At 29.4% G+C, this 23,163-nt stretch overlaps 1 protein-coding gene across 1 annotated transcript in view; it reads right to left on the bottom strand.

Moving 5' to 3' along the window:
- The window catches only part of LOC132716497 (hemoglobin-3-like), a 116,887-nt gene extending 100,045 nt beyond the window's left edge, over positions 1-16,842 (bottom strand). Inside the window, exon 1 of the mRNA XM_060699785.1 lies at positions 16,698-16,842. The gene's annotated coding sequence lies outside the window, so the exon portion shown is untranslated. The remainder of the gene's footprint in view (positions 1-16,697) is intronic.
- Between the last annotated feature and the right edge of the window lie 6,321 nt (positions 16,843-23,163).

Here is a 23,163-nt window from a genome sequence, read left to right as displayed (position 1 = left end):
ACGTTGTTGACAAAACCACACGGATACTCCAAACCACAAAGGAATGTAAATTTGAATTGTAATGTTTGCAGTTACAGATGCATCATACAAGAACACCTAAAAACAATGGCATATGTTTTAGGCCGTTATGTTATTTTAATGATATATGAAATAATTTGTTTTTAAGCAAATATATACGAAGAATAAATTGTTTTTAAACTGCGTGTTTTCGAAGAAATGAATTTATTTTGTAAACGTTACATTAATATGTAAGTGATATAAAATAACTGGATTCTTACGTTATAAAAATATAAGCAAAAACGTTTTTTTATGATAATTATGTTATTTGTTTTATTTGTGTGATGATATCATCATACATGTAAAAGATTTCATTATATATAGATTCTACTTGCATAACGACAGATATATCGAATCAGTTTGTTATGTACCGTTAAATGTACTATTGTAATAATTTACAAGGAAATGATTAATTCTTATACCCAAAATTCCATCTTTAAAGTAGACATGCATCAATGAAAATTGCTTGAATATGAATCAGAGAGTTACGTAATCATTTTCAAAATAATTCCGACTTTTTATGTCATTAAAAAACACTAGAATTTGTGCATTGGCATGTACAAATGAGTGCTTAAGACATATGTTACATAATCGTTTATTTTATTGTGGAGTGTAACGATCTGTAACTACAATAATTAATTTCAAATTCCTGTTTTCACAATTTTCTTATCAAAAGATCTACTACTACTTTCCCCAGTACAAAATAACATGTAAATATTCAAGTAAAATGTGCCTTGTTGTCATGAAAGAACTTTTGATTATTTCAATTATCCATATTTCGTGAATGACATATTAAAATTTGTAGAAAACCAAACAAATTGCAGACAACTAAAAAACACTGAGACTTAAACAAAATTAGGATTCAAACATGAATAAACTGAAAATCATATCACTATTTTAAACATTGTTTATGTCTATCTATGTAGCAACGAATAGAATGAAATTGGTCGTTTCTTTCACTATTACTGAATTCTATGAAATTGCAATAACTTCTTCATTACTTTTATAATTATTTCTATTTATTGTACAGCAAACAAATGACAGTATACGATTATTAGCGTCACCGTCGGACGTCAACGGTAAGCATTGTGGGATCTATCGATCGATTCATCTCTATTCAAATAGTCAGACGCGCAAAACACTAAAATGGTCGCTAAATACAACGGTCCCTTAAGACAAAGCATTGGATAAAGTAAAAATTGATTCCTGATATCTTTCCCATGCGGTCGGGAAGTTTTCAAGCTCATTTCTATTAATGTATATCAATGAAACAAACGACCCAAAACATTATATACAAACTTTCTATTTAGCGTGTAACCAATGCTTTTACTTCACTAGCAGCATACTTGTCCTTAACATTTGCTAATATTTTACTTATCATTTTACTAAACCGGGCAATCACTTTTGTTTTCAATAGCAAGTGTCAACTAATTCTAGATCAAACAAATCATGTCTGATTTATGAACACCTGTTCTATTTAGTCCAATATCAACGTTGTTTCATTTTATCATTTTCATTGCCCATTTCATTATCAAAGTCAATATTTTCTAGTCGGTTACTTGCTAACCAAGTGCCAGTGATACTTTTGTAAACATGTTTGTGATAAGATGTAAAAAGATCATACATAAGTTCATTGAATACAGAGCGCCATGCGAATGTTAACAAGGTGACGTAGTGCCAAAGTCTAAACAAAATCGCACATACCTCTCTATATTTTTGTTGCATACAATTAAGATAACGCGTAATATGATGAAGGTTTGTTCAATACCGATCATCTTAAATATCAAAGTATCAAATATGAGGTAAAATTGATAATATTTTAGTAAGTAGCTATGCACTTTGACAAAAAAAACAAAACAAATTGCAACATTTATACCCAATTTGAGTATAAATTTTCGTCGGTTTTTATTCATATTCACTGACCCAAACCGAACCTTAGAAACAAACGATTTTATCAGGCACCCTATCATAAAGAAGAGTTTGATTTTACATATGGAAACAACTTTAGTATTTGTTATCCAATTGCTTATTCACAACACAAAATGCATACAACAAATGTGTACATGTTTTTGTGTTAACCAGTTATTTCAAAGAATTTGATGTAGCGGAATATTCATCCATCCTATCCATCCTACTCTGACCTTTTATCTGAATAACAACAGATTTGACCACAAACATTGGCATGTGTTCTTTTGTTTAAGGCCCATTATACCTTAGAAATTCTTTTATATTTATATTTCTTAAAAAGGATTTTACTTTTGTACGGTGGTACAGTTTCCAAAAACATACTTATTTGCTATTTTCACGAGCTTTCATTAGCTTCTTTAGTTATGTTGAACATGGACCATAGTGTTTAATCTCATTCGGTTTATACTTCAATTTTTTGTTTTCCTTCAGATTCATGAAGACTGTCTTCAAAATATTGTGAGATCTTTAAAATTAAAGGGAGGGATGTCGTAGCGATAAATGTGTATATCTCTCAAACCCGGTAGCTTTGGCACGAGATCTACTCAGTCATGAACATGTATCCCTGGACATACGTACCAATTACAGTGATGATCACATTGATGAAAGAAGTAGACATGAATAAACAGTCGAGTAAAAAGAACTTTACTTTATGTGTGATATACACGCACAGGAGTATATAACGTTTACTCTAAAGTTAATGACAATTACATGATATTGTGACCTATACTGTGTCGATGTGACGTAAAACCCAAAACAAACAAACATGATATTGTCAGAAACATTTTAAACAGAAATTTGAAATGTCCATATCTGAAATAATTTGTGTAAATTGCTTCATAATATGTATAAAATGCAAACTTGTTTGAATTTTTAAGTCTTACACACCCTTCAACAAAAAATCTAGGCCATATTTTCATTTAACAATTAATTCATACATTTTCATAGATTTGCAATAATAAATTTAAACACAGTACAGTGTTTATAACGTTTTGAAAAAGAATGCACCTCTGTTTAATGTCTTTAAATGCGATATAATTGACTTTACCAGATATTGCTTGCAGGTACATCTAGTTATGTAACTCTGCACATCATTTATAGAATATATTTAATAAATGTCATATTTTAATGATTTTTTTACTTTAATGTATTTCTTATATCCAACAATTTTTAACATTTTTACAATTGTCTGTACCTCAAAGAGCATGGTAGGATCAAAGCAAAGGACACATTTGTTCATCCGAGAGTTTGCTTGTATGCAAACATAATAGTTTTACAAGAAAAGGAAAGATAATTCAATTCAGTTTCAAGTCACTTAAACAAAATAGCTACAGTATTTGTATAATGTGTTTGATGATAAAGTTTAGATCATCTTCTAGAAGTAAAAGACAGATTCTGTGTTCTTTATAGTGTAATATAATAAATTAATCGCCCGTCAACTTCATAACCTTAAGGTTAAACACATTCTTGCTAATTCATGAAGTTGGATATGCTATATAGTTAAACAAAAAACATAATAACTTTAAACATATTTTGTTTTCTGAACAACATCGATGAAGATTTTGATGTCATCAAAATTATGTTTTTACAAGTATTTCTTTACTATTTAAGTAAATAAATATTCATTATAATTGCAAAACAAAGACAGTAATTTGATTAAATTGCAATTAAATAACATACTTATATCACAGTCAACTCGTTTTCTTTGGCATTTCTGTTAAGGTATCGATACACGAGATAAATTGCATATCTGAAGTTATTGTTGACTTGTTTGTAAGTCGTTATGAGTACAAATCTGGCACAGAGCAGATTTTTATGCCTTTCCTTTTTTCGGTTGCGAAATAAAATATTTTTCAGACTATAATTGTGTTATATGTCGTTTGTAGGTGGTGTTTTTCATAGTTTACAAATGTGCCACAAGTTTGAGGCATCAACAAATGATTCAAATGTTAGCTGTACACGTATTTAAATTTTACCATGTATTGAAACATGTTTGTTTTAATAACCAGTAAACCATCAATACAGTTATAAACATTTTTAAATATATATTGTAAGTTGTTTGTTAAATTCACTACATGATTGCTTGCCCTTAATAAAGACATCACTTTATTGTTTGTTATTCCATCTAGTGTGACGTGCGTTCATTGAATGTCGCCTTTCCGTGTTGAACTTTGTTCTCATATTTTACTTATGTATGCATAGAATACACATATTTTTAAACTGTCAATTAATTACCAAACGTGCATCAAAGCCGGTCCGGAAACATCCCTGTTATCTTAACATTTAACATTCATATTTTAGTTTTACTATAATACTATTTTGTTTTTATGCGCTCGCTTTAAATATCATGCAAAAACATCAAATATCAAATGATTCTATATCATTGGTGTTAAAAGTTGGACTTCATTAATAACATATTTCAATGCAGGAGGTAAAATTTAAAATGCGCTTATCTGTGTTTGAAATGTCACTAATGGGAAAATGTTTTAATATACAAGTATTTATATTTTGCTAAAACTAGTCAAACTTTAGCTTTACCTTTTTTTGTTTGAACTTTTTTGTTACAATTTTATGCAAACGGTAATATATTTTATGTTTTAAATAGTGATACATTAATGTATCAACATAATTTATGTTAAGACAGGGTAAAATTATAAATGTTTGTAATTGTATGAAAATGAATTTACGTATTGCTGTTCCTATCATTTGTGTGTATGTGTTTGCGTGCGTGCGTGCATACATGTGAGTGTGTGTGTGATATATTTGTCTCCATATAGGTTAAGAAACACTGATAATTGCATAGTCCATTATGTACAAATTTAGTGAATGTTAAACTATGAAGTTACATCTGAAAATACTCTTTACAAACTCAGTTTAGCTGAAATGATAATTTCATTGAAATTATTTTTTTAATTATTTAATTTGCTTTATTACAAACGGTCAAATATTTAAGCGGTGATTCTATAGATTTAATGTACACGTCATCTGAGGGAAATTGATTATGATCATAAAGCAATAAAAGAAGTAAGAGTTTGTCTGGTTTAGGTCTGTCATGACGCTATATTGACTTTATAAGATTACGTGTACATTGTTTATCAAAACACCTGTTCAACAGAAACTGGCTGTTTGGTTCTGTACACAATAAAATACCATTTCCAAGGGTGTGGATAAATTTATGTTCACAAAATTGATTGTTTATATGCAGACAACAGGCTTCTTTGAGCAGAGAAAAAGAGAATAAATAAAAAGGAAAGCATTATTTAAAAATAGATATTCATTACAAGATATCTCCTTGCACATAATATATATTTCTCCTTCTTCCAGAATACCTAGTTCTAGTACCCCCTAAGGCAATATCCAAAAGTATCATGAAAAAGTTATAAGACTATAGTTACAATATTGGAAAAATGATACTGTTTCAATATTATATTATTTACGTACTTTACTAAAATTTATATTAAAATATAAATCTTAACATCTCTCTTATTTGCCTTGTATATAATTGGAGATGAATAATAAATTATTTAAAATGCTCATAAAGATTGGGTTTAACACTTTCATAAATCATGATTATATGGTTTTAAAATTAAATCTTTTGGGTCTACCTAAATAGTTATCACGCCTTATCTTATCAATTCATAAGATGATTCAATGCTGGCAACTTAATCAGAAAATTTATAAGAAAATGAAATGTCATAAGATGATTTAAGAATGTCAACTGTTTATCAGATTGCAAAACATAATGAAATATATTCTAACTGATCACATAACAATTGTGTTTTTCAAAACATAGTAACATGTTGTAAGGTGATAAAACGTTTTCAACTTACTCATGAAAATTTATTGCATAATAATTTTATAAAATAAGCTAAGCTTGCGGTACAATCATCGAGTTATTCTATATATTGATTATATTATTCTTTTGAAATAAAATATGTATGCTATAACCTTTGAAACATTACTTTAACTCTTACCACGCTAAGTATTAATATAATTGTCAATCTTTCAGCTTTGGCAAAACCCTCATTTCAAAATTAGCTTAAACTGAGAAGCAAAGAGTGCAGACCATGATCTGACGGTGCGAATATGCCGGATAATCATGGTCTGCACTGGACGCATGGGTAGAACCCGTTTTGACAGCAGATTAAAAGTTGTTTTCTTTCAACATATATCTCATAATGTACGATACCTGTTTTCAACGACGATTATAATAAATAAACTCATTAACATCACTTTTTATTATATTATTATATAATTTGTACTTACGATTTTGTTATTTCCGATTAAACTAAATCCACCTGTACTGATTAAAATGAAACACTAGAATAAATCCCTGATTTTGTAATCACTAGATCATTTAATCTTATTTCATTTGTTGACATTACGTTCTTCAATATCGTATTTTACTCCTTTAATGAAAGTGTACAGTTAAAGTGTACTGCAACGAAAGTATTTCGGTTTAGCCTTGGCAGTTAACTTTTAATTTATCGAATGTACATTAAAGTGGAGGCCGAAGAAATCGTAAAAGTTACATCTAGGTTATTGTCTTTGAATTGATTAAGATTAAGTTGCACAGCTTTGACATTATTTATTATATCTCGCTTTAGATATGTTATTAATCAGTCAAAAACATTTTAACTGTAATTGCGTTAATACTTATCTTTATGAAGAAATGTGCAGTAATTTGTCGAATGCCTTAAAGAATAAGACTTCATTGATTTAATAGAAGAAGCAAACAACTACGTTTATTTAATCATTATGTGTGCGGTCTGTTTTTAGATAAGTGAACTGATTACTTTTTTTGTCACTGATAGTTTTTTGTTTGTTGTTTGTGTTTTTTTTTTGTTGGTTACTGTTGAAATTATGTTTTGGATGATAGCATGATACGCTGCTTTAACGGGATAATATTTAAGGGTAATTTGGTTCCAATTAATTAGATTAATATGTACTACCGAATTTAAATAATGGAACGATGCCATTAAACAAAACATAATTTCAACCATTATAAATGTATTTTAACGGAAAAAGAACTATAAAAGAAGGAACCTAAGACTACGTCACATATATTCATCATTATTAAGACAACTCATTTGCGAAATAGTTATATTCATTGCCTTACGAAATGGTAAATTTAAGTATGCCTATTATTCATCAATCATTTCAAAAGTAATTGATTTAAAGAGTAACTAACTTGATATAATGTTAACATTGTTACACAGACAGTACAATAATCTTTATATTAAAAAATGAATAACTTAAATATATAACATTTATTTTTGTTTTTGTCCAGACGGTGGATTAGGGGTTATCTTAATTGAAATCAAATTGCTTCTGAATATTTTAAAATATTCAATACCGAGTGTAATGATGAAAAGATATGTCCATCACAAATGAACAATGCATATTCTTCATTTTATTGTGATTTTTATCAATATAAGTACTTGCAAATGAGGCAATGATAACTTTGATATACATTTAACAGCCTTTTGGGTTTAAGCAATATTATTTCTTCGTGAAAAGATTTAAGACAGCTAGATAAATTCATAAATGTAAGATCTTATTTCGAATATGTCCTATTATACATGTATATACATACACACTTATTGAACGAGCCTAGGAAAGTTTTCTGACACAAAAAAACTTTTGATACATTTATGGCACGAGTTCGATATTTGTCATTGAATTAACAACAAATGTAAGACCGCTTTTACCATATGATTTTATAAATTATGATCTAGAAAAAAGTGATCCATCGAAAGCATAACAAATCAGCAACATTAGATGACAATTACAGACTCGGTTTGATTGAGTCAGTACATGAGGCATAATGAAAGAGTGCAACATACTCCACGCCCTTAGCACCAAATAAAAGCCAAAACGATGGCAAACCACGGCAAAATCATTTCTTAATCAGTCATTATTATTATTGAATGACTTATTTCGAACCAACCAGTACTAAGAGTGATTAGTTTCTTGCACAAAGAACAAATAACTTTTTCGTTTTCGATATACATTAAGAAGTACTGCTTTATTGTCTTGACCTGTTGATAAAAACTTCAATAACAAATCATAAACTGTTTGTAGATTATTTCAAGTTCAAAAGTTATCTTGAGCAAATGAATGTTTATTTAGTATTTATAGTTACATAAGTTATTTATAAACCAAAGCATAATATAGGGTATCTCTATTTCTCTACTAAACCTCCAAGTGTGTTTACAGTCTTGGCCTTGATCAAATAAGAAAATACTTACATGCATAGATTGGACCCTTTATTAAGTTTACAGATCATTGTTCGTTTTCTCGTTTTCACAATATACATGTACAATTGTTAATACAAATAACCTTTTATGGGTAATTTACATTGTGTATAATATGATCTGGAAAACATGGTTTTACAAGATACTTTATTGGTGTTTTTTCATAAAGCACATGTTATTAAAGTGTGTATCGTGTACGTGTGTAACCGATTGGTAATAAATACAAAAACGCGTGAACAACGAGTCAAATAAGAAATATGTTTAGAATGAATGTTAATAGGTATTTATGGTTAAAATCATATTTTCTGTCCGATGAGCTTGGTACAATCTGCCATTCATTATTTATTTCATCGGCACCAACAAAACATCGTATCATACTTGCGCTGTGTTAAAACTCAAAACATATTTTCAACCACTAGGTAGGCTAGTGTCTGTTCATTTAGCATTGATTCCATTAGATATTTCTCGCCAATGGATTGAATTTCCTCAATGTTGACATATTCATAAAGCAATTGTAAAATAATATTTACAGAGAAACATTGCCAATTTAATTAAAAAGAAAAGAGGTCTTTCTCCTAAGTAAAGTTAAATAACCTTTTGTCGCATAAAGCTTCGCGTTGTTCTATTTCTAAGTGTAAAATTGTTAAATAAGTGTTTAAAAAGCAATGGCACCGTTAAAACAGATATATTTTAAATATGATTACAAGCAACATAACATTTATCAGAATTTTCACCCTTATAATTTATATGTTTTGTATACATAGATATTAAATAATTAGCAATGTGTATAGCCTCATTTTGAATGTCCAAATAACCATTGTAATGATATTGTCTAAACTTGTTTTTTCTCTGTGAGAAACTTACATAATGTCTACAGGAAAATCATATATTATTCATCACTTTTGCTGCGGCTCATGTCAAAATATATTAATGCATTAAAAATGAATTACTTTAGGGCCACAACTTGTCTAGTATCGTCGTGTTTTATGACAACACTAACAGTCATATTGGCATACTAATTATCTTTCAGACTGTTGGAAAAAATCAATTTAACTTAAATCTCATCGGCTCAATAAACCATCTTCAACCGAATAAGAGGAATCATATAAAAACTCATACACTTTTATAGTATTCATCACTGTCGAAACAGAGTTTAAACTGAAACACATATTTTGTTCAACATTTTGGTTTATGTTTAACATACTCTTTCATAGAGTAGCTTGTACTTGTACCACAATCAACCTTTACTTCGATTAACCTGATACAGACTGATATCTGCATTTATCAAATTAACCAATGCGCATGAGTGTAATAAAGCCATTTATTAAAAACGATATTATACTTAGTATAGAGTAATAACACTTTCACGTGACGCCATTTGCACTATATACAATCATAGCTTTAATTCGCTGTAATGTTAGCGTTACGCTATCGGTGCGTCAATAAAAAAATACCTTTTTTTTTTTACTGTAAACAGTTCTTATTTTTGATATGTATTAAATAGAAAATTGTATTCGTCTAGATTCAATACTTGACTTATTGAACTCGTTGAATAAAACAATATTTTTAGTTTCTTTTTGTGTTACATAGTTTTACTTCTATCATAAATTATCGTAATCGTAATTTATTCAAATTTAAATTCCTGTTCCTTTCTATGTCTCCATACATCAAGACATTAATGTTCTTAGTTTTAAATTTTAAAGCTTATAAACTTGTCTTGATAATGTATACTCTAATATTAGGATAAGCCACATTAGCTAAATTGCATATCGAATTAAACAGATACCAGGGCTAAAATAAATATAAATGTGATAAAAGCACGTTGACAAAACCACACGGATACTTAACCACAACGGAATGAATATTTGAATAGTAATGTTTGCCGTTGCAGATGCAGTAAACAAGATCACCTAAAGAAAAATTGTTTTCGGCCGTTAAGTTAATACGTTAATACGTTAGTGATTTAAAATAACTTGATTCTTACATTATAAAACGGAAACAAGAATGTTTTAATGATAAATATGTAATTTGTTATATTAATTTGTATGACGATATCATTATACTTATAGATAGATTCTACATGCAGAATAACTGATGTATCGGAAAGTTTGTTATATATTTTTGAATGCACTATTGCAATAATTTGCATGTGCAAATTTGCATTGGCATGTGCAAATGAGTTAAACCTTTTTTCCCGTTGTCTTTGTTGAGTGTTACTATCAGTAACTGTAACATTCATTTCAATTTTCTGTGTTGACTATTTACTTCTCCAAAGACCTGATACTACTTTCCTCAGTGCAAAACAACAAATATATATTCAAGTAAAATTAGCCTTGTGGAATGAAAGAACTTTTCTTATATGGGAATTACATAACGTAGAAAACCAGTAACTTGTAGAAATTAAAAACATTGAGACTAAAATAAAATTGGGATTCATACTGAAAATCAATCACTAAACTGAAAATCATATCGCTATTCCAAATAATATAAATATTCCATATAAGATAATTTGAACTAACAGCTGTTTATGTCTATTATAAAATTGAAATTGGGTGGGTTTTGTTTCTCGTTTTATTTTCATTATCAACTTATGCTTTGAAAATGAAATTATCCTTCACTTTAAAGCTATTTTCATTTATTACACAGCAAAGAAATGACATTAAACGATCATAAATGGTTTGAATTGTGGGATCTTTCGGTCAATACATCCCTATTCAACAATTCATGAATATATTCAGACTTGTATTAAGCGACTGCGCGAACTCTAAAATGGTTGCTTAATACAACAGTCTCTTAAAGATCCTGTATGTTTTGTAATTGAGATTGCATACCACTCTTCATTGAATTATATATGTATGTAATTATGCAACTTTGTCAATTTTCAAACATGGAAGAATATGTAAAATATGTATTGCAAATATTTGTACATATTTAAGGTAATCATTAAATTATATGCATTCATTTCTTATTGGAAAAATTGACTTAGAATTTATAGAAAACTAAATTCTAATTACCTCCCTTTATTTACATGAAATATTAAATTCGGTAATATCTTTATAAATAATGTTTTTTGAAACTTACAATATCGATAAATCTTAATTTGAGCATTATAATTTGTATATAAAACCATAAAAATAATGTGTTACGGGATCTTTAAGACAAACCATGAGATAAAACAAACATTTATTCCTGACATCTTTCCTTTGCAGTGGAGGAGTTTTTCTAGTTCGTTTATATTTATGTATATAAATGAAATGGACTAAAATGCTATACACAAACATCTAATTAAGCGTGTAACCAATGCTTTTACTTCACTAGCAGCATACTATTCCTTAACATTTGCTAATATTTTGCTTATCAATTTACTACACCGGGCACTCACTTTTGTTTTCAATAGCAAGTGTCAAGTAATTCTAGATCAAACAAATAATGTCTGATTTATGAACACCTGTTGTATTTAGTCCAATATCAACGCTTTTTCATTTTATCATTTTCATTGCCCATTTCATTATCAAAGTCAATATTTTCTAGTCGGTTACTTGCTAACCCAAGAGCCAGTGACATTTATGTGATAAAATGTAAAAAGACCATAATTAAGTTCATTAAATACATAGCGCCATGAAAACGTTAACAAGGTGTTGTAGTGCCAAAGTCTAAACGAAATCTCACATGACTATCTTTAATTATGATGTATACATACAATTAAGATAACAATTCTATGATGAAACAGAACGGATTTTGGTTGGTTTTGGTAAGTAATACCGATCCCCCTAAATATCAAAGTATCATGTATGAGGTAAAATTGATAATATTTTAGTAAACTACTATGCACACTGCATTGCCAAAAGAACAGTTGCAACACTTATACACAAGCAGACTACAGTCTTTCGTCGCTTTTTTTACATGAAATATCAATTCACTGACCCAAACCGAATCTTAGAACCAAACTATGTTCACAGGCACCCTATCATAAAAAACAGTATTGACTGTACATATGGAAACAACTTTTATTAATTTTTATCCAGCTGCTACTTCACAACAACAAATGAAATACATGAAATGTGTACACGTTTCTGTGTTTACCAGTTATTTCAAAGACTTTGATGTAGCGAAATATTATTACTATTCATCAATTGATAGATCCCTACTCTGGCCATTTATATGAATAGATCTGACAACCAATATTGTTCTTTTGTTTAAGGCCCATTATAACTCATAAAACATATTGATGTGCCATCTTCATGAACTATCTTTGCTTCTTTAAATCTGTTGAACATGTACAATAATGTTAATATCTTTATTCAGTTATATACTCCAAAAGTTTTGCTTTTCTTCAGATTCATGAAAAGGGTTTTTGAAATAGTGTGCAGATCTATAGAAATTAAAGGACGGGCTGGCCCAGCGATAAAGATGTTTATCTCTCAAACCTAGCAGCTTGGACAAGAGATGTATTCAGTCATGACGATATATCCTCGTACGTACCAATTACAGTGATGAAGTGTATATGTCTCAAACCCGGTAGCTTGGACACGAGTTCTACTCAGACATGACAATTTATCCTCGGACATAAATACCAATTACAATGATAATCATAAGGTTGGCAGTACTGGACATGAATATGCAGTCGAGTAAAAAGAATTTATCTATTTAGTTAATTTTACTTGCGATAATGAATGTTAATTTCATTTCACATCTTTCACAGAGGAGAATATTACGATTTTTTCTAAAGTTAGTTACAATTGCTTGATATATTCTAAGAAAGATTTGAAACAGTAGTTTTCAATGTCCATATCTAAATAAAATTCTTGAATTGGTTCATATTATGTGTAAAAAGGCGAGGTTGATTGAATTTCTAAGTCTCACACACCTTTCTACAAAAATCTAGGATATACGTATTTTCATAAAACAGTTATTCCATAGTTATGCGATAACAAATTACAACACAGCACAGTACAATGTTTATAACGCCAAAGAATGGAAATGCATCTCTGTTTAATGTTTTTCAATGCGTTATAATTGACTTTACCAGATCATGTAAATATAGCTTGCAGGTACATCTTGTTATGTAAGACTCTGCATATCATAACAAGTATTTAATAGAATATAATCAATAAATGGGAAATTTTAATATTTTTTTTACTTTAATGTATTCCTTATATCCAACAATGTTTAATATTTTCAATTCACTGTAACTTAAACAATTATGATAGAATTAAATCAAAGGAAATATGTGTGTCCTGCAAAAGTCTGCTTGTATGCAAACGTAATAGCTTACAAAAAGGAAAGTTTTGATTTAGCTTTAAGTTTTTTAACAAAAAAAAAAACAACAGCTACATAATTTTTAGAATGTGTTTGATGATGATGTTTAAATCATCTTCTAAATAAAAGTAAAAAGACAAGATCTGCGTTTAATTTACGTATTGAAAATCTTAAAGTGCAATTTAATAAGATTATTACACGTCTTTATGCTAAGCATATGCTAGGGATATGCTTTTATGATCAACATCAATAACGTTTATGTTCTTTACAGGTATTTCTAGTTTACAATTAATGTAAATAAATATTCATTATAATTGAAAAAAGACTGTTATTTGATTTTATTGTAATTAGAACGCATACTTATGTCACACTCAACTCGTTTTCTCTGACAATTCTGTACATGGGATAAATTACCTATCTGTAATTGTTTACTTTCTGTTTTTGTTGTTAATGTTTTTACTTGTTTGATAGCTAGTGGTCATGAGTGCAAATCTGACACAGGGCAGATTTTGATGCCTTTCCATTTTTCTGTTGCAAAATAAAGTAATATTTTAGACTAGTATTATGTTATTTGTCGTTTGTAAGTGGTCTTTTTCATAGTTTATAAATGTGCCACAAGTTTGTGGCATCGACAATTGATTCAAATGTTAGCTGCACAAGTATTGAAATTCTACCATGTATTTAAACATGTTTGTTTTAATAATCAGTAAACCATAAAAAAGTTCAAGTTCTAAACATTGTAAAATAAATAATGTTAGTTGTGGTTAAATTCACTTCATGATTGCTTGTTCTGTAATTTCTTGTCTATTTTTATTTTGTAGTGACATGACGTGAAATTCCCCTGTTCTTGTTGATCTTTATTAATATATTTTACAATGTTTGCATAATTTAAACTGTCTTTAGACTTTAATTACCAAACACGGATAGAAGCAAAATGTTGTTCACCTGGTCTTTAAATATCCATGCTTTCTTAATATTCTATCATCATATCTTAGTTTTACTATATAATACTATATGTTATTGATGTGCATGAAAAAAACCATTTCAAATATCAAATGAATCTATATAACAGGTGTTAAAAGTTTAACTTCCTTAACAACACATTTCAATGCAGGAGGTACAATTTAAAATGCGCTAATCTATGTTTGAAATGTCACCGATGGGAAAATGTTTCAAGATACAAATATTTATAGCGTTCTAAAATAGCCAAACTTCAGCGTTACTTTTATGTTTGAATTTATTGCTACATTTATGTTTTGAATAGTGATGAATTAATGTATCAACATAATTTGTGTTAAGACAGGGTACAATTATAAATAATTGTAATTGTATGAAAATGAATTTACGAATTGCTTTTCCTATCATGTGTATGTGGGTGTTTGCGTGCGTGCGTGCGTGCGTGCATGCATGTAACTGTGTGTGATATATTTGTCACCATATATGTGATTTTCTTGTGTATTCTTATATTCTTTATTGTTTGTGGTTAAGAAACACTGATAATTGCATATTCCATAAATTACAAATTTAGATAACGTATAAATGTTTAATCATACATTTTGTTTTATTTCAAACTGGTAAACATTCAAGCAGTGATTCTATAGATTTTATGTAGGAAATTGATTATGAACATAAAGCAATAAACGAAGTAAGATTGTGTCTGGTTTGGGTCTGTCATGAATCTATATTGACTCTCTAAGATTATGTGTGCATTGTTTATCAAAACACCTGTTCAACAGAAACTGGCTGGTTGGTTCTGTACAGAGTAAAATACCATTCCATAGGGTGTGGATATATTTATGTTCACGAAATTGATTGTTTACATGCAGACAACAGACTTCTTTGAGCAGAGAAAACGAAAATAAATAAAAAGGAAAGCATTATTTAAAAATAGATATTCATTACAAGATATCTCCTTGCACATGATATATTTCTCAATTTTCCAGAATACCTAGTTCTAGTACCCTCTAAGGCAATATCCAAAAGTATAATGAACAAGTAATAAGAATATAGTAACAGTATAGTATTGGAAGAAAATATAATGGTGTAAATATGCTATTAACGTATTTTTCTGATCTTTGAATTTTAATAATGATATTACTTTCAATATTTTGTTTAGTTTGATTTAAAAGCAGTATTTGTTTAGAACACAGCTTTCGTTCGAAACGTAAAATTATCATATACTCACTGGACCATTGGACCATAGAATCTAAGACCAATAATAGCAGCTTTATTGTATGTGCCATAAACAGTTATACATATTGTATCAGAGGGCAAACCTACCCAATAACTAAATCATATAATTTTAATCAGAAATAATGTTGTGTTATAACTGTAAAGATCAACTGTAATATCAAGGGTCAAAGAAATAAATCTAATTAATATATTTTGTAGTATTCTATACTTGGAGATTAATAATAAATTATTTAATATACCCATAAAGACTGGGTTAAACATTGTCATAAAACATGAGTATATGGTTTTATAATTCAATCGTTTATGTCTACTTTAATACATATAACGCCTTATCTGTTGCAATTCATAAGATGGTTTAATGGTTGCAACTAAATCAGACCTTTTTAAGAAAATCAAATCTCATATGATACATAAATGTCAACTATTCAACAGATTGTAAAAATATAATGGAATTTCTAACAATTGTATCACATAGCTCATGTTATTTCAAAACATAGTAACATAATGTAAGGTGATAAAACGTTTACAATTTACTGATGAAAGTTTATTAGATAATCAGATTTTTATAAAACAGAATAAGTAAAAGTGTGCGTTACAATTATCGAATTATTCTATACAGTGATTATATTAATCTTTTGAAATCAAATATGTATGCTTTAACATTTGAAACATAACTTTAGACCTTTAACTTTTGCCACGCTAAGTATTAAGATAATTGTCAATCACAACCTTCATTTCAAAATTAGTTTTGACTGAGAAGCAAAGAGTGCTGACCATGATCTGACGGTGCGAATATGCCAGATAATCATGGTCTGCACTGGACGCATTGGTAGTACACGTTTTTGACAGCAGCTTTAAGGTTGTTTTCTTTCCACATATATCTCATAATGTACGATACCTGTTTTCACCGAAGATTATAATGAATAAACTCATTAACATCATTTTTATTATATAATTTGTACTTACGATTTTGGTAACTCCGATTAAACTAAATCCACTTGTACTGATTTAAATGAAGCACTAGAATAAATTCCTGATTTTGTAATCACTAGATCATTCAATCTTATTTCATTTGTTGACATTACGTTGTTCAATATCGTATTTTACTCCTTTAATGAAAGTGTACAGTTTACTGCAACGAAAGTATTTCGGTCTAGCCTTGGCAGTTAACTTTTAATTTATCGAATGTACATTAAAGTGGAGGCCGAAGAGATTGTATAAGCTACATCTAGGTTATTGTCTTCGAATTGATACAGATTAAGGTGCATATAAAGCTTTGACATTATTTTTTATATCTCGCGTTAGATATTTTATAAATCAACCAAAACACTTTTAACTTTAATTTGCTTCTTACTTATCTTAATAAAGAAACTTATAGGAATTTATTGAATGTATTAAAGAATTAAACATTATTGGTTCAATAGAGGAAGCAAAATACCACGTTTGTTGAATTATTCTGTGTTTTTTTCTGCATGATACGTTGCTTAAACGAAACAATATTAAATGACAATTCTATTCCAATTTATTTGATTATATGTACCACCTGATTTGAAATGTGGAACGATGTCATTAAACAAAATATAATTGCAACCATAATGTGTTTTAAAGTGTACTGAATGTAGGAACCTTAGTCTGCGTCTATCATCTTTATTAAGTCAACTCATTTGCCAAATAGTTATATATTTGCCTTACGAAATAACTGCCTATCACTCATCAAGCATTTAAAAATAAATTATTTTAAAGAGTAACTTGATATAATGTTAAAATTGTTACATAGAAATTACAATAATATTTAGATTTAAAAATTGAATAACTTATAACATTTATCTTTATTTTTTATCCAGACGGTGAATTGGGGGTTATCTTAATTAAAATCAAATTGTTTTTGCATATTTTAAAATATTTAATACCGAGTGAAATGATGAAAAGATATTTTCATTATAAATTAACAAACTGTTCATTTTAGCTATAATACATGCAAATGAGGAGGCAATGGTAACTATGATATACAGTTAACATCTTTTTGGATTAAGAGATGTTACTTTTTCGTGAAAAGAATTAAGACAGCTTGATAAATTCATAAATGTTAGATCTTCTTTCAAGTAGTCATATCATATATACATATACACTTATTGAACGACCTTAGGGAAGTTTTCGGACACAAACAAACTTTAATACATTTCGGGTAAGAGTTTGATTACTCTCCTGCGCATCGGTCGAATGTTCCACTATCGCTCACTTTCTTTGTCTGAAGTAACGTGAGTGTATTCAGTGGGAAGCGTAGAGTTTGATGTAATCTGAAATGACAACATATGTAAGACTCTTTTCGCTAAAATATCTGTTAATACAAACCAGTATTAAGAGTGTTAAGTTTCTTGCTCAAAAAAACAAATAACTTTTTCGTTTTGGATATACATTTCGATATACATTTAAAAGTATATCTTTATTATGTTGACTTGTGATAAAAACTTCTATAACAAATAATAAACTGCTCGTAGATGTCAAGTTCAAATGTTATCTTGAACAAATGAATGTATATTTAGTATTTATAGTTTCAATAGTTATTTATAAAGCAAAGCATAATTTAGGACACCTCTATTTCTGTACTTAATCTCCAAGTTTGTTTACTTTTTCTGCCTTGATCAAATATGAAAATACTTACATGCATAGATTGCACCCTTTAATAAGTTTACAATTTATTATATGTTTTCGCAATATACATGAGTAACTGTTAGTTCACATTATTTTGTATGGATTATTTATATAATTTGTACTGATTGCAAGATGCTTTATTGGCCATTCTGAACGAAATTAAATACATAACGTCATGAAAATAAAACACATGTTATTAGGTGTGTACTGTATGTCTGTTTATGAATGAATAAAACATAAAACATATGAATTTTGTTATTCTCGCAATATTAATGTTTTTAAAAGGCATCCAGTATCTGTAAAATGTGTATGTACGGGATGTGTGTTGTCATTATTTGCAGTCGTTAAAGCGGCTTTTAGCTTTTATTTTCTGTTGAAAAGACAATTCTGTGTTGTTTCAAACGGAAGAAATTTTATCTATAACGCACGCTCGTTTTTTCAAAATAGAAGGTCGGGAAACGAATCGACCGATTTGTTTACATTTTTATCGTCGACAAATTTCATTTCCCACCGTTTTGACAATTTTATGAAACGATATATATAAACATACTATAATAAACCTTTAGAAAAGATGAAGGCCGCTTTAAGAAGAAACTTCAGGTATAAAAAGTTAAACTTTTTGAAACACTATTTTAAACAAAAATTAAAAAAAATAGCTTCACTCAAACTTTAGCTTTCTGTCCAATCCTATCCTGTTAAAACTTGTGTACATGATATGTTCTTACTTAGATGTGGTTCTGATAAGCAGGTAGTTCGGAAACTTATTGATATAAACATTTTATTTCATATTTTACGCTCAACTAAGATTTTTGATATACACTGTATGAAAATGGACATGAGGAAATACCATCGGACGTTTGTCATGATTACGTTACAAAATGTAGTTCTGTGTGTGGCCATTCACTAATTAAAGATATCTAGCGATCAGTTTAATAATAATATTTATCTATGTGATCTTATGTGTCCTTTACGGTTAATTAAAATACGGTCTCAAGTACACGTCAGTTCGGTTAAATTGGAATTAAAGCTGACATTGACGCAAAGTAATTTAATTGAAATATGCGTGTTCTAAATTCATTTTACAGTAAAACGAGCGTTAACAAAGGTGCATTTATAACGCCTTTTCTCTTTTCATTAAACGGTTTCTTTATGCATATCTTATAAAGGCAGAAGAGGGTAAAGATTAAATTACTAGATTGACTGACATAATTTTGTAGTTGTAATATGTTTTATTTAAATCCGTGCATGTGTTACATTTGAAGGACCTAAAATGTAGAGACAGAAAAATATAATGAAGTGGATACTAAAAGTGCATGGCAAGTGAAAGATTGTTTGTATAAAAAAAACTAATGTCACGATCCTTTCATAATAAAAATGCCCGTATTTCATTGGCATTTCTAATTATTTCACCAAGTAAAGTAGAGCATCCTGGAGGTTTTTTAAAATCACCGTTATATAAGGATCATCCTTGGGTAAAATAATTTTGTTTTAGAAATTGATTGAACTTTAACGAAATTTAGTAAATTTTCATAACAACGTCGCATTTACATAACAGTATGCACGCACAATGTTTTGGAAGTTGCATTCCTTTTTACTGTTTATTTTACAACTTGAAGGTAATTTGATTCTTTCTTTTATAAATAAAATCCAGTTTCTTTGATGACAAAAATTATCTGAGTGTACTCAAAAGATGTTTGTTTTACATTTAAAAAGAGACTTTTAAGAAATTATCAGTATTTTCAAAACAGTTTTGAGCATACTATATCTTTCAACTATAGTTAGCAAAATGAATATTAAAAGAAAACATTTTTTTCTAATTTATATCGGGGAAAACCTTTAATTTCATTTATACTTGATAAATTATAATAAAAGTCTTATCATTTTCAGGTCAAAAAGAAGAGATGTATAATTTCTTACTGAATATAATGCGGCAGACAAAAATATTGAGTCATTGATATTAAGACTTTCGATTGTTATGTAAGATCATCACCTTCAAATCTTTACATTATAGTGACCGTGAAAGTATTTACGAATAAAAAAGTTTTATTTTGGTGCATATTATAAATGGTATCTGGTGAAAAAGTAAATGGATATAATGTCTTTAATTGAAATACATTGATCTCCGTGAAAAAATCAATTATCCGATTCTAGCTGTTCTAGGCTTTTCCATGCGTTAAAACATCTGACCTCAAAACAAGTGCCCATCATTTCTCTGGGTTCCTGCAATTCTGTTCTTTTCTTTCTTTTTATTTATATCAATAAAGTGCACCGGTGATATTTTCATGTTCCTTGCGTCAGCATTAAGAGTTTTCAGTTATATGATATAACCTGTATTAGAACTGTGTGTGAACGGATCAGGTATGACGTGAAAGTGGTTCCAACCGAGGCGGAAAACACGCTTGCGTTACAAAGAGAAGTAATCGATTTATACAGTTCAACAGTAATACAAGAGTTGTTTATCTTGCAAACAATTGACCGGATTCTAAAATGGAAATAAAGTAAGCACTGTACATTAATAAATCTGATCAGTTACTTCAGGTACTTTATCTTTTAAAAACATTCAGAGCAATATCTAAGGCTGGCCAGAAAGAAAAAGAACAACAGGTAAAAATACTATTCTGAATTCGCGTATTTTAAAAATCAAATGCAAAATAATTTAAAGGAATAGGAATGGATGGATTGATGTCTGTCTAATATAAATATTCATCATTTAAAAAGAGGTACCATGACAGTTTTTCTGTTGACATCAACCCTATAAGTGAGAAATTCGTGTTTTAAGACACTATTTTTTACTTGAGAAATAAGTTCATGGGCGCCGCCATTTTGGCGTTCTGTCATTCTCGCGAGACAGACGAGACCGAGATTGTGACGTGTTACACCCACTTCCGGTATAGGTGTACACGCTGGTACAACTGAAATATATCTTGATGAAGAACTTATTAATCTTATTGCGTACATTATATATTATTTATGAAAACATCATATGGAACTGAATTGCTTTAATTAATTAATTGAAGACGCCGCGACATTAATTATCATTTGTCCGATTTTCAAGCTTGATGATGATCCCACCACATGATTTAAGCAATGACTGCTTAATTTTCAAAGATAAACCATTAATTTAATTTGGGTACTATGAGAAACTTCTTCAAATTGACGATATATCCTTTTTTTGTACTTAATTTTCGCTAGACAAGCTGTCCGAATAGGGTACATCGCCGGTCATGTATCTTTTTTTCAGCGTAAAATATCAACTAAATCCAATATGCAGAGATCTGCTGAGGACGCGATTTTCCGCCATTGACGCTAAAAATGAGAATGGCGCAGGAAAATCGGCAGCCAGACTAATATCGTATGAAAACAAAACTGCCCGTTAGGTTATTTATGCACCCAGTCAAAACTGGTACCAACAGATTCCCCTGTAATTACGCATATTCTCGGGTTTATCCAGTTCCCTATAGCTTTTTTCCACGTTATCTACTTACCCAATTCCTTTCCCACACAGATACGCATTTCTTGTACCGTAAATTTAATCCAATAAAACAAAAAATCATAAATCTACTTAATATTTAAAATGATTATTGGTAACTGAAAAAAATGTGTTGCTATTTTATGACTGTCATTTACAGTATAATTCGACAGGTGTGGAACTTAATTTCCCCTAAGGTCATTCAGTTCACCGATGAAGCGTAAAAAAAATAGATGTCTATTTCGTCATTAGAATATTTGACAAGGGTGATTAACCAATCAGGGCAACATTGTGCATGATCAAAAGGTCTGTCGGCACAGAGGCCTACAAGGAGCAATAAAAATCGTCAGTACACAGTGTGAGAGGAACATTTGGTGCAAATTAGGAACAATTAAAATGGACAATGCACAGTATTAGAACCAGCAATTGTGTGAATAAATTATGCAAATTAGATTTTTGAGCAGCCAATAAAAATGTTTTGCCTGCAGTTCATATTAGGCTACGATTACGATGCGCAGCATCATACGTTTACAGACATGTTAACAATTTACTTTTCAAAAGAGTTGCTTATATTTTGTTATCATTCGTTTAATATTATTATTTGGCGGCAGAAAATTTGCAGATTTATTATTTATAGTGTTCTTTTTCTGAAATCAAGTTTTTATTCTAACCTTGTCTTTCCCTTTAAATAAAACTGATTTTGAATATTTTGTTGTTGGAAACCACCCTTTCTAGAGTCTTTATGAAGTCACTTTACGTATGTATGGTAAGTGAATTTCTTAATATACAAAACATATTGGCCAAAGATATTGCTACAAACGAATAACCTTGCAAAAATCAGTGTATTTCAAAAAGTTATCTGGAAATACCTCAGCATTACCCAGCTGTTGTGCGGAATAATGACATCCCCATGCTCATAGCCTTGTAAAATTTATAAATCTTTTCTCCTAACATGATAAGCTATTGCAAAACAATATTTTTGTTGATTTCTTTGGTATAGCGTGACACCATACGTCATACGCGTAAAGGGTCGCCGCCGCATTTCCATATCGAAGTACGGGAAACATGAAGAGACTATATTAAAGGCTTATGACTAAACGTGTACAAAAACTCACTTTCTGGTATCATTTCAAAGGAGTACATTGCATTCACTTTCCTATAAAGAAACTGCAAAGTAATTACTAATCAATGAAAATTCGTTTTAAAAATCATGGAATTTCTCTCCAAACGCCATGAAGGGTCGCTCGATTAAAAAATGGAAAGAACAAAGAGTTGCAAAAATGCAAAATTACAAATATTGCAGACTCTATT

Source organism: Ruditapes philippinarum, unplaced genomic scaffold (genome assembly GCF_026571515.1).
Source record: "Ruditapes philippinarum isolate M1 unplaced genomic scaffold, ASM2657151v2 ctg757_1_1_1_1, whole genome shotgun sequence".
NCBI lineage: Eukaryota > Metazoa > Mollusca > Bivalvia > Venerida > Veneridae > Ruditapes > Ruditapes philippinarum.
The sequence above is the reverse complement of the archived record's forward strand: the minus strand, read 5'-3'. Positions and strand labels throughout refer to the sequence as shown.